We start from the raw sequence: 9,160 nt of genomic DNA on the forward strand, positions 1-9,160 counted from the left end.
TAATATTCTATTGGGTGCCAGCTGGAGCAAGCAGGAAGTGAAATACTTGGACCTGCACAACCAGGATACAGTTCAGTCTGGCTCAATGTTTTTCAACACTTTGTTTCCTATGTTTTTATGTTGCCTCCTGTCTTTGCGATAGATTGCTTCATTCTCCACGTGGCATGCTATGTTTTAGCTCAGTCGAGAACTGAGGAAGGTTGAACTACGCGCTGGGCCGGAATGAAACCTGAAACCACAATCTTTTGATGATGAGTGTTCCGTATTAGGACAGTACACTTTGTTTGAACATTACAAAGAACCCAGTCACAGTTTCAAACATTCAAAATGATCAGTTGGCTGCTTGCTATTTGCAGACAGGAGTTATACCGCATCCAATGTGCATGATGGTCACTTGGACCTGAGCTCATAATTTTTACTTGACTCTCCAGCTATACTGCCACTTTCCCATTTATACACACTGAAATGTTTCCTCAGAAGTTTCTGCAACAGTAACTTCAGTCAAACACTTTCAGACCTACAATAACTGATAGCCGATTACTAATTTGAATGATAATGGTATTTGGTTTAATTGAACATGAAGTGTTGCTGAAGTTTTCTGCTGTTGTAAATTTGATTTCAAACTAGAATAGTCAAACCAACACTCTTGGGGCCAGTGTCCACCTGTGTTTCTAATGGATTGTCAAAACAGTGTGGGGTAAATTGACTAACCGTGAAAAGAACTGCTGCTGACTTAACTTACTTAGAAATGGCACTTGTGTAAGTGACATATCCAGGCACGTTATATTCAATTATAAGTGATTCTGATTATATCATAAGTAATTCTATCTACAAGTTCAATAGAGATATGAGATTTGAAAAGAAGATTGTCCTTATATTATTACAAAGCCACAATTTCAATTTATTATGATTTTAAATATGTTTATGTTTTAAGAAATTAATCTTTAAAACAGACTGGATTTTTAAAAGCCCAAAACAGAGATTTGAAATCTAATACCAGAGACTAGATCTTGGAAAGTTTTTTTTAGCACAAGGCAAATGCCAATCAACACAAGCAGTTCACTAGGAAATGTCATTAGCTTATAAAACAGGATTGTCTGACTGGTATGTGTGTGCAAACTGATCCTGAAGAAATGCATACCTCAGAGTCTGACACAGGGGAAAGCTGCAGTAACATCAGGGAAACTGCTTATTATCTCACTTAACTCTTTCTAACTTTCACTTATTGGGGAAAAGAAAAGTAAACTTCTCCCACTGTTCTGTAAACTTGCTGGCTGTTCAGGGATGAAACAGTAGGTAACGATGATGACTGGATCTCTTGGTCACCATTGTAAATCTGCTTGCCTCAATTCAAGTCAAGTGGAGATTGCTGCCAGCTGATATAGCAAATGTGTGATATTAAAACCTGACTCTACTGTGCTTAAATGAGAAATGAAAGAAAAAGTTCTAATGTCATCATATTGAGGTCAGAACCACAGAATTCTACGAAGCAGAAAGAGGCCAGTCAGCCCATCATGTCTAAACCTGTTCTATTATTTACTGCCCATCTTCTGCCTTTCCCCACCTTATCCCTGCACACCATTTCTGTCCAAATGATCATCCAGTACCCTCTTGAGTGCCTCAATTGAACTAGCTTTCACCATATTTTCAGATACTGCATTCCATACTCTAACTACTTGCTTTTGAAAAAGATTTTCTCAAATCACCTTTGCTTCTTTTGCACATTGCTTTAGAATCATAGAACCCATACAGAGTGGAAGCAGGCGATTTGGCCCACCTCGTCCACACTGACCCTCCGAAAAGCATACCTCCGAGACCCACCCTATCCCTGTAACACTGCATTTCCCATGGCTAATCCACCTAGCCTGCACATCCCTGGACACTATGGGCAATTTAACAAGGCCAATCCACATAACCTGCACATCTTTGGACAGTGGGAGGAAACTGGAGCACCTGGAGGAAACCCACAGAGACACGAAGAGAATGAACCTGTGCCCTCTTGTTGTTGTTTCTTTTGAGAGCAGTAACAACTTCTCCGTAACTATTCTATTCTCTATCCAGCCTGCTCATAATTTTGAAATCCTCTATCAAATCTCCTCTCAACCATCTTCTCTCCATGAATAACAGTCCGAAATTCTAAACTGAAGTTTCTCATTCCTGGAATCAATACAATTGGAAAGTGCTTTTTTTTTATTCATTCAAGGTTCATCCTTCACAGTCAACCACATTTCCGTGTCTCACATAGGCAAGTTGGACATTCCAAGTAAGGATGGCAGGTTTCCTTCCCTAAAGGACCTGAGAGAACCAGATGGGTTTTTAACAACAATATTGCACGACATAGTGAACTGCTTGTGTTGATTGGCATTTGCCTTGTGCTAAAAAAAACTTTCCAAGATCTAGTCTCTGGTATTAGATTTCAAATCTCTGTTTTGGGCTTTTAAAAATCCAGTCTGTTTTAAAGATTAATTTCTTAAAACATAAACATATTTAAAATCATAATAAATTGAAATTGTGGCTTTGTGATAATATAAGGACAATCTTCTTTTCAAATTTCATATCTCTATTGAACTTGTAGATAGAATTACTTATGATATAATCAGTATCACTTATAATTGCACAAATACCATTAAACTAGCTTTTGTTCCAAATCTTCATTGAATTTAAGTTTCACCAGCCATCATGTTGGGATTCAAACCCTTGGCTACAAAACATTAGCTTGAAGTTCTGGATTATTAGTCCAATGATGTTACCACCATGTCATGACCTCCTGTAACCTGTAAAGTGGCTGCAAAGTGACTTTGAGATGCACCCAGGTCATGGCAGATGCTAAAGAAATGCAAGTTCTTGCTAGGCAACCCAAGTTTGAAAGTGTCACTTCAAAGGCACTGTAACTAATGAAGTTGATGACACACAATTAACACAGGTTTTGACTGACTTATGGTAAATTAACTAGACTGTTTGGATTTGACAGACATGCATTCACGGTACTTACAAAATTTCAACATGACTACAAACTGCCAATTGTCTCAGTACAATTAATTCAATTTCAAAATTCTGTAACAATTTAGTAATAGTTACACAGTAAACAGCAGACTGTGACTTTGAATTTAATTAATTTTCTGATTCTTAGTTGCCTGGTTTCTAGTGGCAATCAGTATATCTCAACCTTCTATACACTTTCCCAAGATTACCATATATACAAATGGTAACTTTTTTGTGTTAAATGAATCTTAAATTGTGTTAAATGAAGGAGTCTCCCTATTGCACATTTTTTATTTGCTTGTCCTTCATGTATATTGCATGACACTTTTTTTTTCTCTTTTGCTATTTTGGACATTATGAATGGTGGTTCTTTGGCCATGCAGCATTTGTTGACCCTGAGTTTACTCCTTCATAAAGAATTCATAATTCAGGCCTCTCATTGTGTTTTTAGTAAAATCTCACCATACGCAGCCCTCCACAACCAACCTTACTGGACTGAACTGATGACCTTTCTGTTCAAAAGTGCTCTGCCTGAACTTGGATCTAACCCCTTACATCCTGTATCCACCATGCAAGCTGAACTGTCAACACTAAAATACATAATTGCCACAAGATATTTAAATTGGTGCAACCTGCACACCATGTGGAAATAAAATACCAGGGGATAGATTTTTCAATGTGATGATCCAGGTATCAATTTTTCCCAATGATGCTCTGGTTTTATGAAGTATTCTTATATTCTGCACAATATATTTGCATACTTATACCAGCATACTTGAGCAGGTTTTCAGAAATAAATTTCAAAAAGTTAGAAAAAAATTAATGAAACTTAAAAACCTTTTAATAAAACTTTTAATATTGCATTTAAGAGAGAAACTTGCTGCAGTTTGGTTATTATATAACACATAATGATGTGGTAATCAACATTAACTGTGAAGATAAGGGAGGTGGAGGAATAGTTGTAGCATTACTGGATTAGTAATCTGGTTGCCCAGGCTAATGTTCTGATGAAACAACTGCTGGAGAAACTTAACAGGACTAGCAGCATTTGTGGAGACTGAGATGGAGTTAATGTTTTGAGTCCAATTTCTCTTTAGGTCTCATAAGCTTAACTCTGTTTCTTTTTCCAGACATCCTGCCAGACCTGATGAGTTTCTCCAGGAATTTCTGATTTTTCCTTGTTTCAGATATCCTGGAAGTTAGAACATTTGAGGGCTTGATGGTTAGATGATTGGGAGCTGGGCTTCATTGATAATCTCTGCTCCACAGAAATTACCAACAAGATAACGTTAGGCTAAGTATTTCGCTAACTATTGTGCAACATGCCTCAGTCTCTGACACTGAGATCAGAGGCAGAGATAATTTTGAAAGGTGTAGATAATGCAAATCTGCTAATTGGAATTTTAACCTTCCTGGGCAATTACCTCACATGGAGGTGGGTCAGGATTTCCAAAGGGTCCCAAGCCATGACTCTGAAAAATGTCTCAACATTCGTTCTGATGGCATTGGGATATCCAGTCCAAAGGGTTTATCACAAACTAAAAAGTATCGATCACAGTATCTCATTTATCACTTTGCAGAAATCTGAAATTAATTATTTTTCACAAATGTACAGAACCATTTGTTAGTTATATTGGGGTAAAGTGGAGTAGGCAGTATTTTAGTAAATTGAAAATCTTATAATTTAATGTTATAATTATATTAATGTCCTTGTGTTCAAAAGAACCAACTTAAATTTAAGGAGCAAATTACTGCAGACTTAATCTGAACTATCAATGCGTTTTTCCACCAGCACCCTACACCCACCACTCCCGCACCTCCTCCCTCAACTATAGCATAAATGCTGCCCCCTCCACACTTCACTTCTGCTCTGATGAAGAGTCATCTAAACTTTAAACGTTAGCTTGCTTTCTCTCCATGGATGCTGTTTGACCTGCTGTGATCTCCAGCATTTGTTGTTTTCGACTAAAAGTTTAGAGCATCTTCAAGCATAGTTAGCAGAAAATCACAATTCTAGGATATATGCGTTCGTGTAGAGCTCAGGGAATCCTTAAACCAGTGTAAAAGATCGGAGAGACTCAGTTTTCCTGAAGATAATGTTTTGTGCTATTTTTATTGTTTTGGGGGAATGAATTGTGTTAAAAGACCTGGTGAACCTGAATAGAAATCCCAGGACCTTCAGTCCAGCTAATGTCTCTCACGTGTCTAATGTCATGCTTTACACAAGAGCATAACTTAGACAATTCCAGATTTTTAATGAATTAAGGAGATGGGGCATTGGTCCCTCGAGCATGTTTCTCCGTTTAATAAGCGAAAACGTGATCACATTGTGGCCTGAACCTACCTTCCTGTTTCAAAGAAGAGTCAAGTTGCACTTGAAATGTTAACTCTGTTTCTCCACAGATGCTGCTAGAGCTGCTGTGTTTCTCCAGCAATTTCCGTTTTTGGCTTCATTCTGATCTCCAGCATCTGCAGTTTTTTGTTTTATCATAGCTATAGTTACAGTGGGTTCGCTTAGCTGGAACAGCAGATCTAAAGATGCAAACCAAGCAAAGACTACCTGAAAATAAAGCTGCAGGAGGTCATTTACTTTCAAGAAACAGGTAGATTTGATCACATCTGGAACATAATTCTTGATTCAGTGCTGCCACGTACTGAGTAAATTTGGGATCTTGGAGAACGTTCAAAAATAAGCAACAAAACTGATCCTAAAGAGAAACAAAATCAGCTGATCACCTGAGACCTTTATCTATTCCCTTTAGAAAGAAACCTTGATAAAGATCTATGTAACTGGGTAGGCATCCTATTGATAAATTATTCGTATTCAACAGATTGGAGTGGATGGCAGTGAACACGTTTAAACAACATGTGACTAGAAATATTTAAGATGTTGGGTGTTTTCTTCCCAGAGAGCAGTGAGCCTCTGAAATATATATTGGGCTGGTGCGGTGGATGTTATCTCTTTACCAAGCTGCATCAGTCTCTGACTGGGGCTGGGATTGCAAGTGGCGTTGTAGGTAACACAAAGTTTTGTGTTGTTTGTAGTTTGTAGGCATTGGGTAGATGTGAACCTTTTTCCCATGTTAGCCTTGGATTTTTTTTTCTTTGCATTTAAGCACATTTTTTCCAAGACATTACAATGGAGGTAGATGAGATGGTCAGTGAGGTTGTGGGGGAATGGTGCAGTTAGATAGAAAGGAATTAGTCATGACAGTCCAGCCTTGATGACAGATGGAAGGCTTGATGGACCAGTTGGCCTTACCCTGGCTATTAATTTTGTGTGTTCGTACAAGAAGGATAATGAACATTAGTGATTAGAACCAAAACCTTTTCACATTCAAGCGATCTCACACCACCAGGAGTAAGAAAACTCAAGCTGGTTGTAAAATTCCACTAACATTGGCCTGACTATGCAGCTTAACTTCAACCTCAGAAAGACGCCTTCAAGCCAGTATGTTTTTCATTGGAAGGGAGATTCACTTAGATGCAACAGTTCGTTTCCAAATTTCAGTGAGTTGGGTAATGGAATTAATTATTATTGTTTTGTTTGAGAACCAAGCCATTCTGTGTAATGTGACATATTGTAAAAAGAGGTTCATGCCAATCCTAGTTCATGACTTCTCTTCCATTTAACATAATAAACAAATTGCTTAGCTTAGATTTTCCCGGAATGTTATTTTCCCACTGTAATTATACACTTTTTAAAATATTTTTATAAAATTTATTACTGCATGTGTTGTTTTAAAATGTCTTTGCTGAATTGACATTGCACAAGGAAACATTGTACATCACTGGTATGCTTTGATAAAGGCCAGTTTGTAGCAAATTACTTAATTTTAGAAAATGAGCAAGAACCTCTGCTTGAGACAATAGAAATGACAGAACAGCAGAGTGCATCCATGCAGTGGTTTGGTTGATTGAGGCTTCCAATAGTAATTACTGGAGCTCCCTTTGCTTTTGCCCCATTCTCTTTAACGGTGATGTTGCTCAGACTGAATGATGGGCTGGGGGTCAATGAGAACACAGGGTATCATGTTTATGCTCTACTGTACCTGGATTAGCAGGGAGCCTGATTTCAAACAGAGCAGTCTTTCAGGAACTCTTGTTCTTGGGGTTTGCATTACTCGGAGATGTGATGACGGCTCTTTTTGTTTTGCGGTTTTTGGTCAGACAGGCTCATGTTGAAAGCCCCACATGGACCCATCGATCACATCCTGCCTTCTTCAGCTCTGCTAACAAATTATACTGCGAAAGGTTAAGTGTCAGTTTGGAGAACATGTGTGGGCGTGGAGAAGCGTATGCCAGAAAAGTGGCCCCGTGACATAAGACCTGCAGGGCCACTGAGGGCAAGTGTTAAATTACTGGCCTGTGAGGCACCCAGTTCAAGTGACAAGGAAAAACAAACCTAACCAGTGGCAATTTCAGACCGGGGCTCCATCTGATACTCATTTTTGTTTAACTACTGGTTAAAATAAACTGTGAAACACTACTGCATTATAAAAACATGGATCTACAGTATGTCACACACTTAGAATTCACTGTGCTTTTGCTCCTGTGTGATTCCTGGGGCCAATAGGACTGAAACAAGCCAACATTTTGTCCCCAAATCTCAATTGTAGATTTGGCCATCTGATAAAGTAGTAATTACAATAGCAGGTTACAATTACAATTGCTATAACATGGTTTCCATATGCAGGGGAAAGAAAAGCTTCCCCATTAAATTATTCATAAGTTCTGGTTTCTGGAAACCATTGACAATTTTGAAACTAATTGCCACGTTTGTTCGCATTACTGGTGTCTTTATCATAGAGCTATAGACGGAAATTTTTAACTTTCACGAGAGTATTGGTTCAGATACGGAGGCATGAGAACAGGACGAAATGGTGCACATCAGGAATCTAAGTGCCACACTTACCCAGATTATGTGCAGTTGCTTGCTGGTATGATATTTACACTGACTTTCAAATTCAATGGTATAAGTATGGGTTCCGCAGACTTAAACAGCGAAAGCAATGTGTGAATGCAATGGCAATTGAAGTGGCTGATCAATTTCATGGAAATATAACAACAAGTCTTCAGCTGTTTCTGACTTACTTGGGGTGGGTTGGGTGGGAGTAAGGGGTTAATTCACAGTCTTTTTGCTGAGAGTTTATTTCTTGCATGTTAGAGGTTTCCCAAATCACATCAAGGTCATGGCGCTGTGGTTGTCTTAGATTGGATCTCAAATGAAGAATGCTGTGACCGTCACCAGTAACCCGCTGTTTAAAGACCCACTGAACAGTGAAGAGATTACCAGCAGTGATGGCAGCAGTGTGACGATGATGTTGCACTAACCCTGACACAGAACGTATTGTCAGAGGCTGCTTTTCTTTGGCATGACCTGACCGCGCAGTACATTAAGAAACTCAGCATGTTGCATCCAGCAGTGTTGGACATCTGCAGCCTTTTTAGAAGGGGGTTTGCTGCTCGCTAGACTTTGGTGATCAAGTGACATAAGTGGCTGTCAAAGTCATCACCGCAACCATTAAATTTTTGCTCTGCATCCTGATGAAAATTATACACCATTTTCTTCATTGTAGTTAATCATCTGGGATCGTGCTATGATATATCCAGGATCTCTCAGTCAGCAGCTCATACATACATTAGATAGCTGTATGCCAGGGCTATCAAGGATGTGAACTGCACCAGTGACGACACCAGTTAGGATGAATGGTTACTTGGGCTGTGACATTGGCTGGCTTCCTAAGGTTAAGTGTTGTCGTCGACTGCTCACACATAGCAATGTGTGCAGCCAGATCAATCAGGAACATGAAACGAACCTGAACGGCTATGCACTAGTGTGAGAATGATATTTTCACTAATTCCTAGTGAACTTTTATCGTGTCGCCGTCAAAATTTGCTGATGTCCTCAGACCCACAGGCAGACTTAAAGGATGGCTTACAGGAGACAAGGGGTTCCCATTTATCGCTTGGCTGTAGACACCCATTGGAAACCCAGTGCAAAAATTTAATGGTTGCGGTGATGACTTTGACAGCCACTTATGTCACTTGATCACCAACAGTACCACTATGAAAACCCACAGGATCAGAAGATTTGTGATTGAACAAACTATCGCCAGATTGAAAATATATTTCAGGTACCTGGTTGATCTGGAGTTATCCATCAACTGGAACCAAC

The sequence above is a fragment of the Rhincodon typus genome, chromosome 14 (genome assembly GCF_021869965.1).
Source record: "Rhincodon typus isolate 14 chromosome 14, sRhiTyp1.1, whole genome shotgun sequence".
Classification (NCBI taxonomy): domain Eukaryota; kingdom Metazoa; phylum Chordata; class Chondrichthyes; order Orectolobiformes; family Rhincodontidae; genus Rhincodon; species Rhincodon typus.